Source organism: Triticum dicoccoides, chromosome 1B (genome assembly GCF_002162155.2).
Source record: "Triticum dicoccoides isolate Atlit2015 ecotype Zavitan chromosome 1B, WEW_v2.0, whole genome shotgun sequence".
Classification (NCBI taxonomy): domain Eukaryota; kingdom Viridiplantae; phylum Streptophyta; class Magnoliopsida; order Poales; family Poaceae; genus Triticum; species Triticum dicoccoides.
The window spans coordinates 653,496,449-653,520,493 of NC_041381.1; the positions used below are offsets into that span (position 1 = coordinate 653,496,449).

Genomic DNA, 24,045 nt, shown 5'->3' on the forward strand with positions numbered 1-24,045 from the left:
GAGGGAGGCGCCAAGACTTCAGGGTGCGGCTGCCCTCCCTCCCCCCTTTATATAGGCCCCCTGGGGGGTGGGGCGCCGACCTTGGAGATGAGATCTCCCAAGGGGGGCGGTGGCCAGGGGGGTGGAGTGCCCCCCAAGGCAAGTGGAGGCGCACCCCACTCTAGGGTTTCCAACCCTAGGCGCAGGGGGGCCAAGGGGGGCGCACCAGACCACTAGGGGCTGGTTCCCCTCCCACTTCAGCCCACGGGGCCCTCCGGGATAGGTGGCCCCACCCGGTGGACCCCTGGGACCCTTCCGGTGGTCCCGGTACAATACCGGTGACCCCCGAAACTCTCCCGAAGGCCAAAACTGCACTTCCTATATATAATTCTTTACCTCCGGACTATTCCGGAACTCCTCGTGACGTCCGGGATCTCATCCGGGACTCTGAACAACTTTCGGTTTGCTGCATACTCATATTCATACAACCCTAGTGTCACCGAACCTTAAGTGTGTAGACCCTACGGGTTCGGGAGACATGCAGACATGACCGAGACGGCTCTCCGGTCAATAACCAACAGCGGGATCTGGATAGCCATGTTGGCTCCCACATACTCCTCGATGATCTCATCGGATGAACCACGATGTCGAGGATTTTAGCAACCCCGTATACAATTCCCTTTGTCAATCGGTACGTTACTTGCCCGAGATTCGATCGTCGGTATCCCAATACCTCATTCAATCTCGTTACCGGCAAGTCACTTTACTCGTACGTAATGCATGATCCCGTGACTAGAGACTTGGTCACTTTGAGCTCATTATGATGATGCATTACCGAGTGGGCCCAGAGATACCTCTCCGTCTTACGGAGTGACAAATCCCAGTCTCGATCCGTGTCAACCCAACAGACACTTTCGGAGATATCTATAGTGCACCTTTATAGTCACCCAGTTACGTTGTGACATTTGGTACACCCAAAGCACTTTTACGGTATCCGGGAGTTACACGATCTCATGGTCTAAGGAAAAGATACTTGACATTGGAAAAATCTCTAGCAAACGAACTACACGATCTTTGTGCTATGCTTAGGATTGGGTCTTGTCCATCACATCATTCTCCTAATGATGTGATCCCGTTATCAATGACATCCAATGTCCATAGTCAGGAAACCATGACTATCTGTTGATCAACGAGCTAGTCAACTAGAGGCTCACTAGGGACATGTTGTGGTCTAAGTATTCACACATGTATTACGATTTTCGAATAATACAATTGTAGCATGAACAAAAGACAATTATCATGAACAAGGAAATATAATAATAATCCTTTTATTATTGCCTCTAGGGCATATTTCCAACAGTCTCCCACTTGCACTAGAGTCAATAATCTAGTTACATTGTGATGAATCGAACACCCATAGAGTTCTGGTGTTGATCATGTTTTACTCGCGGAAGAGGTTTAGTCAATGGATCTGCGACATTCAGATCCATATGTACTTTCCAAATATCTATGTCTCCATCTTGAACATTTTCACGGATGGAGTTGAAACGACGCTTGATGTGCCTGGTCTTCTTGTGAAACCTGGGCTCCTTGGCAAGGGCAATAGCTCCAGTGTTGTCACAGAAGAGAGTGATTGGCCCCGACGCATTGGGTATGACTCCTAGGTCGGTGATGAACTCATTCATCCATATTGCTTCATGCGCTGCCTCCGAGGCTGCCATGTACTCCGCTTCACATGTAGATCCTGCCACGATGCTCTGCTTGCAACTGCACCAGCTTACTGCTCCACGATTCAAAATATACACGTATCCGGTTTGTGACTTAGAGTCTTCCAGATCTGTGTCGAAGCTAGCATCGATGTAACCCTTTACGACGAGCTCTTCGTCACCTCCATAAACGAGAAACATGTGCTTTGTCCTTTTCAGGTACTTAAGGATATTCTTGACCGCTGTCCAGTGTTCCTTGCCGGGATTACTTTGGTACCTTCCTACCAAACTTACGGCAAGGTTTACATCAGGTCTGGTACACAGCATGGCATACATAATAGATCCTATGGCTGAGGCATAGGGGATGACACTCATCTCTTCTTTATCTTTTGCCGTGGTCGGGCATTGAGCCGAGCTCAAGCTCACACCTTGCAATACAGGCAAGAACCCTTTCTTGGACTGATCCATTTTGAACTTCTTTAAAATCTTATCAAGGTATGTGCTTTGTGAAAGACCTATGAGGCGTCTCGATCTATCCCTATAGATCTTGATGCCTAATATGTAAGCAGCTTCTCCAAGGTCCTTCATTGAAAAACACTTATTCAAGTAGGCCTTAATGTTGTCCAAAAGTTCTATATCATTTCCCATCAAAAGTATGTCATCTACATATAATATGAGAAATACTACAGAGCTCCCACTCACTTTCTTGTAAACACAGGCTTCTCCATAAGTCTGCATAAACCCAAACGCTTTGATCATCTCATCAAAGCGAATGTTCCAACTCCGAGATGTTTGCACCAGCCCATAAATGGATCGCTGGAGCTTGCATACCTTGTTAGCATTCCTAGGATCGACAAAACCCTCCGGCTGCATCATATACAGTTCTTCCTTAAGATAGCCGTTAAGGAATGCCGTTTTGACGTCCATCTGCTATATCTCATAATCATAGTATGCGGCAATTGCTAACATGATTCGGATGGACTTCAGCTTTGCTACGGGAGAGAAAGTCTCATCATAGTTAACCCCTTGAACTTGCCGATAACCCTTAGCGACAAGTCGAGCTTTATAGATGGTAATATTACCATCCGCGTTCGTCTTCTTCTTAAAGATCCATTTGTTTTCTATCGCTCGCCGATCATCGGGCAAGTCTGTCAAAGTCCATACTTTGTTTTCATACATGGATTCTATCTCGAATTGCATGGCTTTAAGCCATTTGTTGGAATCTAGGCCCGCCATCGCTTCTTCATAGTTCGAAGGTTCACCGTTGTCTAACAACATGATTTCCAGGACAGGGTTACCATACCACTCTGGTGTGGAACGTGTCCGTGTGGACCTACGAAGTTCAGTAGCAACTTGATCCGAAGTACCTTGATCATCGTCATTAATTTCCTCTCCAGTCGGTGTAGGCACCATAGGAACGTTTTCCTATGCTGCACTACTTACCGGTTCAATAGGTAGTACTTCATCGAGTTCTATTTTCCTCCCACTTACTCCTTTCGAGAGAAACTCTTTTTCCAGAAAGGATCCATTCTTGGAAACAAAGATCTTGCCTTCGGATCTAAGGTAGAAGGTATACCCAATGGTTTCCTTAGGGTATCCTATGAAGACGCATTTTTCTGACTTGGGTTCGAGCTTTTCAGGTTGAAGTTTCTTGACATAAGCATCGCATCCCCAAACTTTTAGAAACGACAACTTAGGTTTCTTTCCAAACCATAATTCATACGGTGTCGTCTCAACAGATTTAGACGGAGCCCTATTTAAAGTGAATGTAGCTGTCTCTAGAGCGTATCCCCAAAATGATAGCGGTAAATCGGTAAGAGACATCATAGATCGCACCATATCCAATAGAGCGCGATTACGATGTTCGGACACACCGTTACGCTGAGGTGTTCCAGGCGGCATGAGTTGTGAAACGATTCCACATTTTCTTAAGTGTGTACCAAATTCGTGACTTAAATATTCTCCTCCACGATCTGATCGTAAGAACTTTATTTTTCGATCACGTTGATTCTCTACTTCATTCTGAAATTCCTTGAACTTTTCAAAGGTCTCAGACTTGTGTTTCATCAAGTAGACATACCCATATCTACTTAAGTCATCAGTGAGAGTGAGAACATAACGATATCCTCCGCGAGCCTCAACGCTCATTGGACCACACACATCAGTATGTATGATTTCCAATAAGTTGGTTGCTCGCTCCATTGTTTCGGAGAACGGAGTCTTGGTCATTTTGCCCATGAGGCATGGTTCGCATGTGTCAAATGATTCATAATCGAGAGACTCTAAAAGTCCATCAGCATGGAGCTTCTTCATGCGCTTGACACCAATGTGACCAAGGCGGCAGTGCCACAAGTATGTGGGACTATCGTTATCAACTTTACATCTTTTGGTATGCACACTATGAATATGTGTGACATTACGTTCGAGATTCATTAAGAATAAACCATTGACCATCGGGGCATGACCATAAAACATATCTCTCATATAAATAGAACAACCATTATTCTCGGATTTAAATGAGTAGCCATCTCGCATTAAACGAGATCCAGATACAATGTTCATGCTCAATCTTGGCACTAAATAACAATTATTGAGGTTTAAAACTAATCCCGTAGGTAAATGTAGAGGTAGCGTGCTGACGGCGATCACATCGACCTTGGAACCATTCCCGACGCGCATCGTCACCTCGTCCTTCGCCAGTCTCCGCTTATTCCGCAGCTCCTGCTGTAAGTTACAAATATGAGCAACGGCACCGGTATCAAATACCCAGGAGTTACTACGAGTACAGGTAAGGTACACATCAATTACATGTATATCAAATATACCTTTAGTGTTGCCGGCCTTCTTATCCGCTAAGTATTTGGGGCAGTTCCGCTTCCAGTGACCCTTCCCTTTGCAATAAAAGCACCCAGTCTCAGGCTTGGGTCTATTCTTTGACTTCTTCCTGGCAAGTGGCTTACCGGGTGCGGCAACATCTTTGCCGTCCTTCTTGAAGTTCTTCTTACCCTTGCCCTTCTTGAACTTGGTGGTTTTATTGACCATCAACACTTGATGTTCTTTCTTGATTTCTACCTCTGCTGACTTCAGCATTGAAAATACTTTAGGAATAGTTTTCACCATCCCCTGCATATTGTAGTTCATCACAAAGCTCTTGTAGCTCGGTGGGAGCGACTGAAGGATTCTGTCAATGACCGCTTCGTCCGGGAGGTTAATGTCCAGCTGGGACAGGCGGTTGTGCAACCCACACATTTTGAGTATGTGCTCACTGACAGAACTGTTTTCCTCCATCTTACAACTATAGAACTTGTCGGAGACTTCATATCTCTCGACCCGGGCATGAGCTTGGAAAACCATTTTCAGCTCCTCGAACATCTCCTATGCTCCGTGTTGCTCAAAACGCTTTTGGAGCCCCGGTTCTAAGCTGTAAAGCATGCCGCAGTGAACGAGGGAGTAATCATCAGCACGTGACTACCAAGCGTTCATAACGTCTTGGTTCTCTGGGATGGGTACTTCACCTAGCGGTCCTTCTAGGACATATGCTTTCTTGGCAGCTATGAGGATGATCCTCAGGTTCCGTACCCAGTCCGAATAGTTGCTGCCATCATCTTTCAGCTTGGTTTTCTCTAGGAACGCGTTGAAGTTCATGTTGACATGAGCATTGGCCATTTGATCTACAAGACATATTTTGCAAAGATTTTAGACTAAGTTCATGATAATTAAGTTCATCTAATCAAATTATTTAATGAACTCCCACTCAGATTTGACATCCCTCTAGTCATCTAAGTGTTACATGATCCGAGTCGACTAGGCCATGTCCGTTCATCACGTGAGACGGACTAGTCATCATCGGTGAACATCTCCATGTTGATCGTATCTTCCATACGACTCATGTTCGACATTTCGGTCTCTGTGTTCCGAGGCCATGTCTGTACATGCTAGGCTCGTCAAGTTAACCCTAAGTGTTTTTGCGTGTATAAAACTGTCTTACACCCGTTGTATGTGAACGTAAGGATCTATCACACCCGATCATCACGTGGTGATTCAAAACGACGAGCTTTAGCAACGGCGCACAGTTAGGGGGAACACTTTCTTGAAATTATTATAAGGGATCATCTTATTTACTATCGTCGTTCTAAGTAAACAAGATGCATAAACATAATAAACATCACATGCAATTATATAGTAGTGACATGATATGGCCAATATCATATAGCTCCTTTGATCTCCATCTTCGGGGCTCCATAATCATCTTCGTCACCGGCATGACACCATGATCTCCATCATCATGATCTCCATCATCATGATCTCCATCATCGTTTCTCCACGAAGTTGCTCGCCAACTATTACTTCTACTACCATGGCTAACGGTTTAGCAATAAAGTAAAGTAATTACATGGTGTTAAATCATTGACACGCAGGTCATACAATAATTAAGACAACTCCTATGGCTCCCGCCGGTTGTCATACTCATCGACATGCAAGTCGTGATTCCTATTACAAGAACATGATCTCATACATCACAATATATCATTCATCATTCATCACAACTTTTGGCCATATCACATCACATAGCAATTGCTGCAAAAACATGTTAGACGTCCTCTAATTGTTGTTGCATCTTTTACGTGGCTGCAATTGGGTTCTAGCAAGAACGTTTTCTTACCTACGAATAACCACAACGTGATTTTGTCAACTTCTATTTACCCTTCATAAGGACCCTTTTCATCGAATCTGCTCCAACTAAAGTGGGAGAGACAGACACCCGCTAGCCACCTTATGCAACTAGTGCATGTCAGTCGGTGGAACCTGTCTCACGTAAGCGTACATGTAAGGTTGGTCCGGGCCGCTTCATCCCACAATCCGCTGAAGCAAAATAAGACTAGTAGTGGCAAGCAAGTTGACAAGATCTACGCCCACAACAGATTTGTGTTCTACTCGTGCAATAGAGAACTACGCATAGACCTAGCTCATGATGCCACTGTTGGGGAACGTTGCATAAAATATATATTTTTCTATGTTCACGAAGATCAATCTATGAGTTCATCTAGCAACGAGAGAGAGAGAGATGCATCTACATACCCTTGTAGATCGCGTGCGGAAGCATTCAAGAGAACGGGGTTGAGGGAGTCGTTCTCATCGTGATCCAAATCACTGGAGATCCTAGCACCGAACGGACGACACCTACGCGTTCAACACACGTACGGTCAGCGTGACGTCTCCTCCTTCTTGATCCAGCAAGGGGGAAGGAGAGGTTGATGAAGATCAAGCAGCACGGCGGCGTGGTGGTGGATGCAGCAGGGTTCCGGCAGGGCTTCGCCAAGCAACTACGGGAGGAGGAGGTGTAGCAGGGGAGAGGGAGGCGCCAAGACTTCAGGGTGCGGCTGCCCTCCCCCCTTTATATAGGCCCCCTGGGGAGGGGGCGCCGGCCCTGGAGATGAGATCTCCCAAGGGGGACGGCGGCCAGGGGGGTGGAGTGCCCCCCAAGGCAAGTGGAGGCGCCCCACCACCCTAGGATTTCCAATCCTAGGCGCAGGGGGGCCCAAGGGGGGTGCACCAGCCCACTAGGGGCTGGTTCCCCTCCCACTTCAGCCCACGGGGCCCTCCGGGATAGGTGGCCCCACCCGGTGGACCCCCGGGACCCTTCTGGTGGTCCCGGTACAATACTGGTGACCCCCAAAACTCTCCCGAAGGCCGAAACAGCATTTCCTATATATAATTCTTTACCTTCGGACCATTCCGGAACTCCTCGTGACGTGCGGGATCTCATCCGTGAGTCCGAACAACTTTCGGTTTGCTGCATACTCATATTCATACAACCCTAGCGTCACCGAACCTTAAGTGTGTAGACCCTACGGGTTCGGGAGACATGCAGACATGACCGAGACGGCTCTCCGGTCAATAACCAACAGCGGGATCTGGATACCCATGTTGGCTCCCACATACTCCTCGATGATCTCATCGGATGAACCACGATGTCGAGGATTTTAGCAACCCCGTATACAATTCCCTTTGTCAATCGGTACGTTACTTGCCCGAGATTCGATCGTTGGTATCCCAATACCTCGTTCAATCTCGTTACCGGCAAGTCACTTTACTTGTACCGTAATGCATGATCCCGTGACCAGACACTTGGTTACTTTGAGCTCATTATGATGATGCATTACCGAGTGGGCCCAGAGATACCTCTCCGTCATACGGAGTGACAAATCCCAGTCTCGATCCGTGTCAACCCAACAGACACTTTCGGAGATACCTGTAGTGCACCTTTATAGTCACCCAGTTACGTTGTGACGTTTGGTACACCCAAAGCACTTCTACGGTATCCGGGAGTTACACGATCTCATGGTCTAAGGAAAAGATACTTGACATTGGAAAAAGCTCTAGCAAACAAACTACACAATCTTTGTGCTATGCTTAGGATTGGGTCTTGTCCATCACATTATTCTCCTAATGATGTGATCCCGTTATCAATGACATCCAATGTCCATAGTCAGGAAACCATGATTATCTGTTGATCAACGAGCTAGTCAACTAGAGGCTCACTAGGGACATGTTGTGGTCTAAGTATTCACACGTGTATTACGATTTCCGGATAATACAATTGTAGCATGAACAAAAGACAATTATCATGAACAAGGAAATATAATAATAATCCTTTTATTATTGCCTCTAGGGCATATTTCCAACAAACCGAACTGTGAAGCTAGCGCGGATGAGTTAAATATGCTGCAATACAACGCTCAAGCTTGTGATATCCTCTTCAACGGATTGTGCCCCGAAGAATTCAACAAAATCAGCCGTCTTGAGAATGCAAAGGAAATTTGGGATACTTTGATTGATATACATGAAGGTACCGACTCTGTCAAGGATTCCAAATTGGATGTGCTCCAAAGTCAACTTGACAAGTTCAAAATGAAGGATGGTGAAGGTGTCGCTGAAATGTACTCTAGGCTTGCTCTTATCACAAATGAGATTGCAGGCTTAGGAAGTGAAGAGATGACCGACAAATTCATCATCAAGAAGATCCTAAGAGCATTTGATGGAAAATATGATACCGTGTGCACATTGATCCAAATGGTGCCCAATTACAAGAATCTCAAGCCAACAGAGGTCATTGGAAGAATTGTTGCTCATGAGATGTCACTCAAGGATAAGGAGGAACTTCACAACAAGTCAAGTGGTGCCTACAAAGCCTCATGTGAAGCTCCTACATCATCAAGTGAGAAACAAACCTTCAATGAAGAATTGAGCTTAATGGTGAAGAACTTCAACAAATTCTACAAGAGTAGAAGCGAAGAGAGAAGCTCCAAGTCAAGGTCCTACAGTGACAAAAGATCTTCTAGTCGAGAGACAAATTGCTACAATTGTGGGAGACCCGGACACTATTCCGATGAGTGTACGGAACCCCACAAAAGAAGAGAAGAATCACCCAAGAGGAGAAGAAGAAGAGAAGAATCACCACCAAGAGAGAGGAGGAGTAGAGATGATTGTTATGAACAAAGAACATCCCGGAGAAGCAAGGATTAGGAAAGGAAGGACAAGTCATCAAGGAGCTACACAAAATGAAGACATCAAGCTCATGTTGGTGAATGGGTTTCCGGCTCCGACTCCGACAATCACTCCGAGAGAAGCTATCACTCCGACTCCGAACATACTCAAGATGAAGGTGTTGCCGGTCTAGCACTTGTGTCAACCAACTCCCACGACATATTTGATTCACCAAATGAAGGACTTGGAAGATGCTTCATGCCTAAAGGCCCTAAGGTAACACACCCCGAGTATGTTGATTTCAATAGTGATGAAGATGACTTGTTAGGTGATGATGATTTACTTGTTGACAACTCTAGTGATGAATACTATGATGAAACGTCAATTAATCATGCTAATCAAGATAAAACGAATGGCAATGATAAGGAGAAGATTGAGCTTCTAACTAAAGAACTAAACACTCTTAAGTTAGATCATGAAACTATCTTAGAAGATCATCGAGAACTTTTAAGGGCTCATGAGAAGATATGCTTTGAAAAGCTCAACCTTGAGCAAGAGCATGAGTTCTTAAAGGCAATCAATGATGATCTCCGTAAGAAAAGTTCTTCTTACATTGCCAAGCATTTACTCTTATCAACTTACATGCCTCAAGTCAAGTCCATTAACAAGAACAAGAAAGATTCTTCCTTTAGTAGTAACAATAATCATGCTAAATCCAATATTGTTGCTCCTAGTAGTTCTCTTGATTCCACTAATGATTCTCTTAGCCAAGTTACACTTGAGAAAGAAAATAGCTTATTGAAGGAAATTATAGAGAAAGGTGTTTACAAGAGCCTTGCCGGGAGTAAGCAATTTGAGGAAATTGTGCGCAAGCAAGGAAGGCACCGGAAGAACCAAGGTGTTGGTTTTGAACGAAACTTCAATGCCAATGGGGTTGAGTGGGAAGAAGATCAATACCCCAAGACTAAGTTTGTTCCTCAACAAGAGAAGTATGATCCTACTTCCTTCAAGGGAACACAAGCTCAAGATGATCTTCCACCACAAGACCACAAGCAAAAAGGCAAGGACAAGCTTCAAGAGGAGATTGATGCATTTGAAGAAGCACCTAAGGCCTTGGTCAAGTGGGTTCCTAAGACTACGTCAAGTTCTACTTCATCAAGTACAACTACAACTCCAAGGATTCCCATCAAGATGATGTGTATCCCGAAGAAGAAGAACTAGAGAGTTCTTGAGGGTGACTTCGCCAACATACTTCACTCATATCTTTTTGGCAACAACAATTGCAATCAACTTCCGCATCTTGCACTAGTTCAAGGAGTAACAAACCCTCTTGTTGGTAAGACAAGGGACAAGGTAACCTAATGCTTTCATGGACATCATCCTGTGTGTGCATCACTCTATGTCTATGGATATACTTGTTTGTTCCTTGTGGGACTAACCCGTGTATGTATTGAAAGTGCAAGACACTCCAAAGGATTGCTCCAAATGATCTTCATCAACATTGAGCATCCACATCTTCAACACCTACATGAAGTCATCATCGAAAAAACCCAAGGTTAGTTCATCCCTCTAAGGGGGGATCTCACATCTAGGGGGAGCTTAACTCTAAGAATTGAGTCAAAGCAACTCTAATGGTATGAACACATCAATGCATAATGTAAAAGTGGTAGCCCCACTTGAGCTTAAACGATGAGTATGACCTATGATCAAATGTTCTCATTTGACTCCTAAGTCAATATACTCATATATAGATGACCTAGTCATCGCCAATTGTTTGATAGATGCTAGAATTGGTTGTGCATGCTTTGCCACATATTTCATTTGCCATTTTATTGTGTGAGCATGTTGGTTGCATATTTAACTCATTCGAGGACATCCACTTGTTGCTTTGATTGATTGATTTCTTTTTATTTTTCCAAGTGGATGAACAAGAATGCCTAAGAACCTTCTCTAGCTATCTATGCTTTTCTTGTCTCAAACTCTATTCATGCTACATCACAAAATTTGATCAAGTCAGATTCGAACCACTCTGTGTGAGGAGCACTCGGAGTCCCCGATTCGTCATAGACTTAAACTTCCAAAACTTCTTTGTGCATTTCGGTTTGACCAATTCTTCCATTTTAGTCATACTGAGATCACTAAGTCGATCTAGGTTTCAATCTCGGTGCAACCGATTTGAACATTTCGGTCACACCAAGTTGCTGTAACTGTCAATAGTTATGCATCTCGGTGCCACCGAGTTGTTCCACTCGGTCACACATACAGGGTCGGGCTATATATACTCACGGGCAAAAATTTGGAAACTTTCTCCAAACCCCTTCGCCCGCGCATAGCTCGCTCTGCCACCTGGGTCTCCGGATCGTCCTCCTCATCGCCAGCCGCCTCTAGTCGCCGGTCTCCGCGCCATCAACGGAATTCAACCCCGCCGTTGCCACCGTAGCGAGTTCATTGCCAAGCTAGGGTATGGACTCGATCACAGTGCTATCCCCGTCCGATTCCTAGCACATTGTGTTCATCATTATTCTTGCCACGATTGAAACGATTCTATCCAACAATCCATAGATTAGAAGTGAATTGGAAATTTAGGGTTAGGTTTCCGCCGAAACCATCTCAGACCCACCGAGTTGTAGAACTCGGTTCCACCGATTCGGCTAAGGCCATTGCACAAGTGATTCTCAGTCTGGCCGAGAATTGCAAATCGGTGTGACCGAGTTTAGGACTTTGTGAAACCCTAGCAGTCTCAGTGCCACCGAACTGTGACTCGGTCGGACCGAGTTCACTAGTTTAGGTGCCAAAAGCTGCTTCGGTATCACCGAGTTTGCAAATTGGTTGATCCGAAATGCTTTCTGTGGAAAACTAAAACTAAGTTTTTGAATCATTCTTTTGCAAAAACCTCTAGATTTTGTGATGCTCATCCACTCTATCTCATCTATATCTATTCACAGGGTCTGCAGTCAGTATTTTCAATATGTCTGATCAAGGTGACAGCCAGAACCAGTCAGAGGAGCAGATTCACATGAGTGAGGGCACTAGTCCCTCTAGCACCTCAGATGATGGCAGCAGGAGCACCCCAAGCAACTTGGCCAAAGATGCCACCAGGGCCAGAAAGAAGAAAACCTCAGAATCTGAGGATGAAGACTATGTGGGAGTTGAGGATGAGGCCACTTCCAAGAAGAAAGTGCTCAAAAAGGAATATGGCACAACTGCAACCACTAAGCCTGGTATGAAGACCAAAGTGCCTGCAAAGAGAACTCCCATGTCTAAAGCCGGAGCCTCTACTCAAGTACCAGAGACAACTGATCCCAAAGAGGCTGGTGCAGAAGGGAAGAAGAGGAAGGAAAGGGTCAAGAAGATCATGGCCAGAGTTGTTGGACAGCCTTCCATGATGGAAGAGGAAGAGGAAGAAGAGGTTGCTGCACCTGCACCCAAGGCTCAAAAGCTTATGGGTGATGCTATTAGGTCAGGGGTTGCATCGTCAAAGCCCAAAGAAGCATCCAAAGCTGCCTCCAAGCCCAAGCCTGCACCTAAGAGGAATACCAGAAACATACCAGCTGCTGAGAAGAACAAGGCCCCAGTGCCTGAAGCTGTTGCTAAAGAAGAAGATGATGAAGAGCAAATCTTGAGAAAGTTGAAGCCGAAGATTCCAGACCACAATGATGCTCATTCTATGGTTGAGAACATGAAGCTGAGGAAGGATGCATGACTCAGACAGTGGTGATTGTCTGATCCTTATGCTATTAGGAGAAGGACTGCTGTTGACTACAGGTTCCATACTAAGGAACAACATGATTTCTATGAGACTGTGCTGCTGGACAAGAAGCCTATAGTTTGTGCCATGAGGTGGGTGGATTGGAAATACATCAAGGAGAATCAGGAACAATATCCTGGTGTGTATGACAGTTTTAGTGCTTGTGGAGTTGCAGACTTTGTTGGACAGAAGTTCACAAAGTGGAATAATGAGCTCATAATGCAATTCTACTCCACAACACACTTCTATCTAGATGGCAGGACAGTATGGATGTCTGAAGGTACAAGGTATCGGTCTTGAGGAATGGGAAAATCTGATAAATGCACCAAAGGAAAAAGAAGATGACTTGGATGTCTATGCCAAGAAGAATAAGGATCACAATTCTATGGCACACATGTACAAGGAGATCCCAGATAAAGCTCTTGAAACTCACAAGTTTGGATCTATACATTTCCTTCTGTCAGGACTGCCAACCATCAACTGGATCCATAGGCACACACTCTTGCCCAAGTCAGGAGATCACAACATGATCAGAGGCCATGCTATCAATCTGCTACACATATTTGATGTGCCTCAAAAGTTCAAGGTCATGAGCCTCATAGTTGAGACTATCAAGAGGACAGCAGCTGACCAGAAGAGAAGCTGTGGGTATGCCCCACAAATCCAGGAGCTGATTAACTCCAAGATGGGCACAGGCACATACCTATTGGACAAGGATCACATGCCTATCTTTCCAGATTTTGAGGACAACCAAGTGGTTATGGATTAACATGAACCATCTTCTGTGCATGCTCAAGCAAAGAAGGAGAAAGCAAGGACAGAGAAGGCTACCAAGATGCCAACAATGGAAGAGGCCTGGCCACTTGATTGCATCCAGTCTAAGGATTGAGAAAGGACTGGCCACCTTGACTCAAAACCAGGAGAGCCTAGAGAGGATCATGGAGCAGAAGTTATATGACTTGGATGTGAAGGTAACTCAGATCCAGTGTGTTGTTGAGTAGCTTCAGGATGATATGCAGGAGAGGAAGGGCAAGACAACCACAGATGCATTTGCCAGAGTGCCTAGAGCTCAGAGAACAGCTGCAGTGCCAGTGACAGACACCCGAGCCACTTCATCTGCACCAGCTACAGCTCCTACAGCTCCAGTGCAACCATCTCCAGCACCTACACCTCCAGCTCCATCCACATCAACTGAAGCTTTCGTCCTTGGCGTCATATCTACACCACCACATCAAGACCAAGCCTGAGAGGCGACATAGTACTATGCATTTTCTAGGAACTTTTTGGTAACTTGTTGCCAAAGGGGGAGAAAAATGTATAGATCATAGGCTTCGAGAGAGAGAGAGAGTTTGCTTTTGTTCTCTCTTGCTTTGGTGGTTAAACTTTATTTGCTTGTTTGAGATACTTTATGTCTGTGTGATACCTGGATGATCATGTGTTTGATCATATGCTACATTTATGATTATTGGATGACATTATCCCATCTATCTCTATTTGATCATTCACTTTGCTTGGTGATGAGTGCATGTATTCAATCTTTATTATTTTGAGTGCTCCACCAAGATGTATGTGACATGGAAGAGTAACCCATGAGCCTAACTCTTTGTGCATTTGCAGTCCAAAGCAAATCTTAAACTATGCACAAATTTAGGGGGAGCTCTTGCTTATCACATACTTCTCAAAGCGACAATGTTTTTCACTCTTATTATTATTTGTCAAAGCTTTGATCTATATGTTGTCATCAATTACCAAAAAGGGGGAGATTGAAAGTGCAACTATCCCTAGGTGGTTTTGGTAATTCCTAACAACATATAGCTCATTGAGCTAACATCATTCCAAGATGAACATTTCAGGAAAAGCTCAATGAATGGCATGTCATGGATAAGGAGAGTGGATCCCTCAAAATACTAATGATAAAAGGATTGGCTCAAGCTCAAAAGCTCAAGACTCTACATTTTATATTTTAGTGATCCAAGATCACATTGAGTCTATAGGAAAATCCAATACTATCAAGGAGGGATGAGGTGTTGTTTAATGAGTTTCTTGCTCCACAGTGCTTAGTGATATGCTCCAAAAACCCTCAACTACTTTCTCATATCCACATATGACCCAAACCGAAAGTCAAACTCGGCCCCACCGATTCTTTCTACCCGGCGCCACCGAGTTCAGATGTCATAGTCACTGCCACAAACCCTAGGCAAATCGGTCTCACTGATAGGGATCTCAGTCTCACCGATATGGGATTGTAATATCTCTGTTTCCCTTCATAACGTTTCGGTCTCACCGAGATGAGCGATCGGTCCCACTGAGATTGCAATGTAAACTCTCTGTTTCCTTTTTGTAACATTTCGCTCTCACCGAAATGAGCGAACCGGTCCCACCGAGTTTACCTGACCAACTCTCTGGTTAGCTTATTACCAAAATCGGTCTCACCGAGTTTGTGTAATCGGTCTCACCGAGATTACGTTTTGCCCTAACCCTAACCATATCGGTCCTACCGAGTTGCATGTCGGTCCCACCGAAAATCCTAACGGTCACTAGGTTTACTAAATCGGTCTGACCGAGTTTGTTGATTCGGTCCCACCGAGATTGGTAAATTGTGTGTAACGGTTAGATTTTGTGTGGAGGCTATATATACCCCTCCACCTCCTCTTCATTCATGGAGAGAGCCATCACAACAAACCTACACTTCCAACTTACCGTTTCTGAGAGAGAACCACCTACTCATGTGTTGACGCCAAGATATTCCATTCCTACCATATGAATCTTGATCTCTAGCCTTCCCCAAGTTGCTTTCCACTCAAATCTTATTTCCACCAAATCCAAATCTTGTGAGAGAGAGTTGAGTGTTGGGGAGACTATCATTTGAAGCACAAGAGCAAGGAGTTCATCATCAACACACCATTTGTTACTTCTTGGAGAGTGGTGTCTCCTAGATTGGCTAGGTGTCACTTGGGAGCCTCCGACAAGATTGTGGAGTTGAACCAAGGAGTTTGTAAGGGCAAGGAGATCGCCTACTTCGTGAAGATCTACCGCTAGTGAGGCAAGTCCTTCGTGGGCGACGGCCATGGTGGGATAGACAAGGTTGCTTCTTTGTGGACCCTTTGTGGGTGGAGCCCTCCGTGGACTCGCGCAGCCGTTACCCTTCATGGGTTGAAGTCTCCATCAACGTGGATGTACGATAGCACCACCTATCGGAACCACGTCAAAAACATCCGTGTCTCCAATTGCGTTTGAATCCTCCAATCCCTTCCCTTTACATTCTTGCAAGTTGCATGCTTTACTTTCCGCTGCTCATATACTCTTTGCATGCTTGTTTGAATTGTGTGAAGATTGCTTGACTTGTGTTAAGATAGCTAAAATCTGCCAAAGACTAAAATTGGGAAAATGATAAGTTTTTAATTGGTCAAGTAGTCTAATCACCCCCCCTCTAGACATACTTCCGATCCTACAGCTGGGAACTTTCCTGATAAACTGTTGTTGCCAAGTAGAAGAAATTGCATTTTTTGGATGCCAAAGCATTGAGGAATTTCACCCTCTAACAAGTTGTTCGGTCGTTTCTGCAACAGGCTTTGCGCATGGAAGGTTTCGACCCGACTTGGAGAAACCATGTTGAATCCTTTATGCAAAAAGGGAGTGTTGGAATCAAAGTGAATTATGACATAGGTTACTATTTCCAGACACATAAAGGCCTGAGACAAGGAGATCCGATGTCACCTATTCTGTTCAACATCGTAGTTGGCATGTTGACCATTCTAATAGGTAGGGAAAAGGATGCTGGTCAAGTAGGTAGCCTGGTACCTCATCTAGTTGATGGAGGGGTGTCTATCATACAATACGCTGATGATACTATAATTTTCATGGAGCATGACTTGGCAAAAGCGCGAAACATGAAGCTGCTGTTATGCTTATTCGAACAATTGACGGGGTTAAAGATTAACTTTCACAAGAGTGAACTGTTCTGCTTTGGAAGAGCCAAAGAAGAACAAGAGGCATATAAGCAATTGTCGGTTGTGAACTTGTGAATTTACCTTTTAGGTATTTGGGTTTACCAATTCACCATCGTAAGCTAACAAATAGAGAATGAAAGTGTATCAAGGATCGATTCGAGAAGAAATTAAGCTCCTGGAAGGGCAAGCTGATGTCGTATGGGGCCCGGCTAATTCTGATTAATTTGGTTCTCACGAGCATGCCTATGTTTCTTTTGTCGTTTTTTGAGATACCAGTTGGAGTTAGGAAAAGACTGGATTTCTATCGATCTCGATTCTTCTGGCAGAGTGATGATTTAAAAAGGAAGTATCGACTCATTAAATAGGATATTATTTGCCGACCAAAGGACCAAGGGGGTCTAGGTATCGAAAATCTTGAGGTGAAAAACAGATGTCTTCTCAGCAACTGGCTGTACAAGTTATCTGTAGAGTCGGAGGCCACGTGGGCGCAGATTCTGCGTAACAATTACCTTCAATCCAAAACCTTGTCACATGTGATAGTGAGGCCGACGAACTCACCTTTTTGGAAAGGGCTGATGAGAGTTAAATCAGTCTTTTTCAACAGAACAAAGTTTATTATCGGAACGGTACTTCCACGAGATTCTGGGAGTATACGTGGCTAGGGGAAACACCTCTCGCGCTTCAGTATCCTTCTCATTATAGCATCGTGCAACGGAGAGACGCTCTGGTTGCTACCGTGCTTCGGTCCACTCCCCTCAATATCTAATTTAGGAGAACACTTGCCGGAGCGCATTGGGAAGCATGGCTCCATTTGGTGAGAAGAATGATGGATGTGCAGCTTGCTCAACGGCCGGATTCGTTGAGCTGGAAATTAACCAGGAATGGAGAGTTCACGGTTAAATTTATGTACTTAGATGTGATCAATTCTAGCTCTATTCCTAGTTCCAAACATGTTTGGAATGTCAAAGTCCCTTTGAGAGTTAATGTGTTTATGTGGTTTGTACATAAACAAGTCATTTTAACCAAGGACAATTTGACAAAGTGCAATTGGACTGGTTCTACGAGATGTAGTTTTTGTGATCACGACGAGACCATCAAACACCTCTTTCTTGATTATCCCATGGCGAAGGTTCTTTGGCGGACTGTTCACATTGCTTTTAATATTACTCCTCCGAATAATATCAATACATTATTTGGGACGTGGCTGGATGGGATAAAGACCCAAACAGCAAGTCACATTTGTGTAGGAGTATGTGCTTTAATTTGGGCAGTCTGGAACTGCAGGAATGATTTGGTTTTTAACAGAACAACAAATACTCATTTTTTGCAGGTTATCTTCCGAGCTACTACGTTGATCCGTATGTGATCGCTACTCACTCAGACGGAAGCCAAGGAGCATTTGGTTACTGGATCTACCCGATGGGAGATGGTAGCTGGGGCTATATTCAGCCGGTTTGGATGACGGTCATGTAATATGATAGGCAATTAGTTTTCCTATCTTTATTTTGCATGCCGGCTGTGGCTTTTATTTTCCGCTCTTTGTGAGCCGTTTGGTGGCTAGTTTGTAACGGATTACATGACCTTTGTTGAACCTATTTGCTTTTAATAAATGTGGCCATATGCATCTCTTTGATGCAGAGGCCGAGGTTGCGCCCCTTTTCCAAAAAAATAAAATAAAAAATAAGTTGTTCGACAAATCCATATACAATAGCTGTTGCATTTGCAAATAGATTCTGGAATGTGCCCACCAAGTCGATTTGAATAGATAAGCAACATCTGAAGTCGGGAGGCTTCAAAATTTGATGGTATTACTCCTGAAAAGTTATTGTTGGAGATGTCAAACAGAGTGATATTTGTCAGCAACGAAGGTATTGAGCCGGTGAGCCGGTTTGAACTTAGGTAGAAATCTTCCAAAGCCATGCCATCCAAATGCGCCGGCAAGCGACCACTTATCTGATTGTTGGATATGTTGAGATATGTTGCCTGTGAAAATTTATACCAAAGCCAATATGGAAACTTGTCCTCTAAACCGGTGCTCGAAACGTCAAGTGAATCATTTTCCTGCAGTTGCTGAAGCCAAGCTGGAAAGAGAGGACCGATTTGGCATGATGCAAAATCTGCAGCCTGTAGCCTAAAGGGAGAACGCCAATCTGAATCCACTACAATCTTCAATTATTGAAAGACAAGTCTATGGACTTCAAACTTTTTAGATTTGCAAAGTGTTCTTCCTTGATTAAACCACTAAGCTCGTTGTTGCTTAGGTCCAGTTCAACGAGATCCTCCAAAGAACCTAATTCAGTGGGTACACTTCCATTGAGGTGATTACTGGAGAGGTCTAGTAAGGCTAAGCTAGTTGAATGCATAACCTCTGGTGGTATAGGTCCAGTAATTTTGTTCTCTGCAAGACTAAGGTAAGACAAACGCTTCAATTTTCCAAGCTCGGCTGGTATAATTCCAGTTAAGTTGTTGCGGCTCATGTCCAAATAAGTCAGAGCTGTAAGGTCACCAATTTCAGTTGGAATATTACCGTTGAGTAGATTCCAGTCGAGATCAAGGATGGTTAAATGCACCAAATTCCTAAGCTTAGGCAGTATAGGTCCAACAAGGTTGTTGCAAGACAGGTCAAGCATGCTCAAGCTGCTGAATTCCCCTATAAAATTTGGCAGGGCCCCGGTGCAAATTCAGCTCCAGCAGTTTCCCCCGTGCACATCTCGGCAATCCCTCCATCAACACCACTATATCTCCAATCATATGATTTTTAGAGAGGTCGAGGATTTCCAAAGAGCAAAGGTTTTCAATGTTTCCGGTCTTATTCAGATTGGTTGCTGACACATCAAGGACCTTGAGCGACGTCATGTTTCCTAGTGCATCGGGAAGTTTACCGGATAACCAATTTGCACGGAAACTCAGACGAAGACTTAGGTATTTGAGGCTCGTCACTTTCCAAAACCAACTTGATGCAATTGAGTTGCCTAAATTATTCTCGGACAGATCAAGCATCTCAAGTTTCATGAGGTTAAGGTAGGGAAGTGATTGACTTGCAGTATCAAGTGAGCATGCAGCAAGATTGATAACCCTTAGAGATGGAATCATATTCAATGTACCAGGCCAGTCAGTTATCCTAGAGAGATTTATTCCATTCATGCTAAGATACTGCAGCAATGGTAGCTTTGTTAACCAGGTGATGTCTGCCTCGTACATCTCGCTATAACCCTGACCAAGGTCAAGATGCTGCAACTTAGACAGATTACCAAGTTGAGAAGGAACTCTACCGGTAAATGACATGCCGCAGAGGTTAAGATACCTCAAGTTCTCCATGGAGCTCAAGAACTGAGGAATATGGCTACTTGTCCCTAGCAAACAGTTCATGCTAAGATCCATGTGCTCTAGATGCTTCAAGGAAAGCAGAGAGGTACTTATCTCACCGTACAATGAATTAGCATCACTGCATGCATCATAGGTATCAGTTTCCACAATTGTGTCAGCCAATGAATGAGCATGACCACAGCAGCTGGGTAGCTGGGGGAGCAATCGTATGCACTAAATCTGTATGCTACAGGCTCAGTGTTACTAGTATTTAGCTACATACCAGAGCTATACTACAGTCTATGGTCAAAGTCCCAGTGCTTCAGGGTTTCAAGGAGGCCCACGCTCAATCAAGTCGATCTAGTCCATACAATTGTGTGGCCAGGCTGATGAGAGTTGCCAGCCACTGATGAGAGTAGCCTGCCTGTAACGATAGGGTACTGTCAAAGTCATCATCACTCAGCTCTGCTGGATGTAGACGGTGCACTCTGGACTTTGGCACGCTTAAACATTCCTGCCATCTGAAACTCTCTCGACTTTTCAGACTTCGAACTACATCTGACAGGTGGCCCTCGTGTCGGCTGGCCATGGGGAATTGTAGGGGTGGACTGCTCCATCCACCATCCAACAACATCCAACTTCCCTCTTGCCTGGACTGAAACTTCAGAGGAAAAGAGAACAACGACGCTATGATTTTCGGCACTTAACCTTCTGCTCTTTTTTCGACAAAGGGTGAATTTTATTGGCTCAAAATGGAGCATCAAGAAGATACAAACACAATGAGCACACCCGACCTCTGTATAGCTAGGATGCACACAACCAACACCAACACATGCACACAAGAACACACCAACAAATAGCAAAGTCATATAAGACCAAAGCTATGTGTAGGTGAGAAAAAAAAACCCTGAAGCGATCAAATCCATAATCGGCAAACTACATCACTGACCATATCCGCATCAACCATGTTATTACACCAAACGAACTACGAGATTCTTCAACAGCAACGCCTTAAGGAATGGAGCGACGCTCAATAGCCACCGTCGCCGGATCCAACCACCTAGGTCAGAATCTAGGTTTTCACCCTGAAGTAGTCCGAGCATATCCGAGCAATGCCTTCAACAAGGTAACGACGTAAAAACATCGCCATTGCTAGGCATGACCAACTTGAGTCACCTAGGCTTTCACCCCGGAGCTCGAGATCGGGTGCCTTAACCTTCCTGAATGCACTCGAAAGGAAACTTCGGAGGAAAAGAAAACAGACAGTTGAAACAAACTATGCTGTGGCACTTAACCTTCCTCAATGCACTCTGAAATTTTGAAGCTAAAAACCCTGACGAAGCCTAAAGCATTCCTCAACAGCTCAATGCAACGAACAAACACGTGTAGAATTTTTCCAAACGAGGCAACTTAAGAAAGGATGTATTTACGGATTCATGGTGGCCAATAGAAGGCCAGCGACAAGCTCCCTGTTTTGCTGGAGACCGGCGCTGAGGACATAGATGCCAACTGCCAAGGGGGAATTCAGTCGCTCATGTTGCTCACCTCACCATGTTTTTGCTTCTTTTGTCTTATCTTTTCTGTTGCTTTCAGCTTGGCTAGCTTAGTTTTTTGTTATCTTTGCCTTCCTCTGGTTTGTCAGGCTTCTTTTTCCATATGTGCAGATTATGTTTTAAAGATAGTTTTCCTTTCAAATAGAAGCAACCTTGGAATTTTCGCCAAATTGAGTTGCAGGTTGTTGATTTTTGGGCAGAGGAAAGGGGGAGGTAATTGGCCCCGTCATGTTCACTCGATTATCTAGAGATTAGTTATAGTACACATAATTTCCTTGTAAAATATGGTCGCTACATTTCTGGTTGTGATCCTCCAGCTAGCATCTCCAGAAGAAGGTGGATTATGATCCTCCAAAGTTGACTTAGACATCGTCTATGGAGCAACTGGTGGCAGTCTCTGTCCGCGTTGGGGTGAGACGAAGACCACCTAGGCCTTATCTAATTTATTTTTGGGCAGATGGGGGCTGGAGGCATCGGGTTGGTTGGTGGACTAAGCTGGGAACTCAATTCTCACATGACCTGCTGCAAGCAAATCAACGAACAGGTGGTGACCAGAGCACTACACCGCATGCCTTTTTGGTATGGGTTAAGCCTCTCCCCAGCTGCCTTCAAGAAGAAAACAGAGGAGACGCTCACCAGGACGAGCGCCACGCCTGTTGATCACCCACGCCTTGTCGGCCGGCCACCAAGGAAAAGAGAGAACGAAGCAGTCGTTTTGGTATGGGCTCCATCCAACGTCAATGGTAAACTACTCTGCATTCTCTTGAACCGAAACTTGAGCGGAAAAAGAGAGAACAAAGCTGCTACGATTTTTCACTAAACGAAGTTGGAGAGATGGTGTCAACAAACAAACACTACGTACATGGAAGCATGTTCGGATGCTCCTCCTCACATTATGAGAGGCTCTAACACGAGCGAACAACACGGGTCACAGATAAAACAACTACTACTTGACCGAACTGAATGTACTCCTCACAGTTCGCATGCAGAGACGAACCAAAACTTACCATGAACAAAATTTGAAAGGTTAAAGAAGTTAATGGTTAATTATTCTTTTGCCCTCAGTGGTGTCCATGTGCTCAGTTTTGCCCTCAGTTGTGAATCGTGCTCAGTTTTGCCCCTAGTCCATGCGCAGCTACTATGACGAGGCCAAACGGCCAGATTTTAGTCCATTCCGTCCGCCGGCGTTAGTGGTAGTGGGTCTGGAGCTTACACGTGGGACCGCGTGGACGTGGGTTCGCAGCTAACATGTGGGACCGTTCAACAAAATCCCCAAATAAATCCTCGGGTTCTAACCTGCCAACTCGACGCCCACTCTATCCCGTCCGCCGGCCGGCCGTCCTGCGCAGCCGCTGCCAGCACCTGCCTCGCCACCGGCTGCGCTGCCGCGGCCGTCCTGCTCCACCACTACATGCTCCACTCACCACCTTCCTGTAACGCCACGGGTGGGGCTCCCGCCATCTGCTCGACCCGCGACGCGGCCTCCTTCCGTGCACCCGGCCGGAGCGCTGATAAGTGGGGGGCTGGTGGAGCTGTTTGAAGTACGAGGGTGAACTCCAGGGCGAAATGGCGAGCAGCGGCGACCTCGGAGTATTTGGCGAGGCAGGCATCGGGCCGGAGATCCGCCGCGTCCATGACTGGGTTCCCGAGGGGTAAGTCACGCCTCCTGTTTAGATTGAGCTTAGTTGTGCATTCGAACAGTCGATTCGAGTTGGTTTGCCCGGTTAGTGTGCTGATTGCGTCTCTGTTTTTCGTCGGTTAGGATGGAGTTGCGGTTTGCTTTCTTGGTGCATATTAGAAGGGACCGGTACATGTTGAATGCAAAGAATAAGAAGAAATTCCAAGGAGATTTTGATTATCTATTGTCAATGGCTTGTAATTGGAGTTTCAGACAATTTGGGGAGGTAATTTGTAGCCAATATCCTTGGGGTTTGCTTGATGAAGTGGAATAAAAATACTATGATGGGGAAAAGAAATGGGTGACAGTTAGTAATTATGAAGAGCTGGCTATCATGTTTGCTAGGCATAAGGAGAAAGAGAATTTTCATGTGAGGCTGCAAATTGATGTGCTTGAGCAGGCATTTGGACCTAGGATGGCGGGTGCAACATCTCGGGGAGAACTAAGTCGTCGTAATGGCGGCTCTAGCCAGAACAGTTTAGTTAGTGCACGACGACGTGGTGGCTTGACAAGCGTGGGCACCGGCAATAGGGTCCCCCTTGAAGTGGAGCCTGATGCCTACAATTCCGGGGTTGATGAAGAGAAGCTATATTCTGATGTTATTTAGAATTTACGACGGGCACCTCGGGCCAAAAAC

General features: G+C 45.0%; 1 pseudogene; it reads right to left on the reverse strand.

Annotated features, from left to right (window-relative positions):
* The window catches only part of LOC119350802, a 30,962-nt pseudogene extending 10,196 nt beyond the window's left edge, over window positions 1–20,766 (reverse strand).
* Window positions 20,767–24,045: the final 3,279 nt, after the last annotated feature.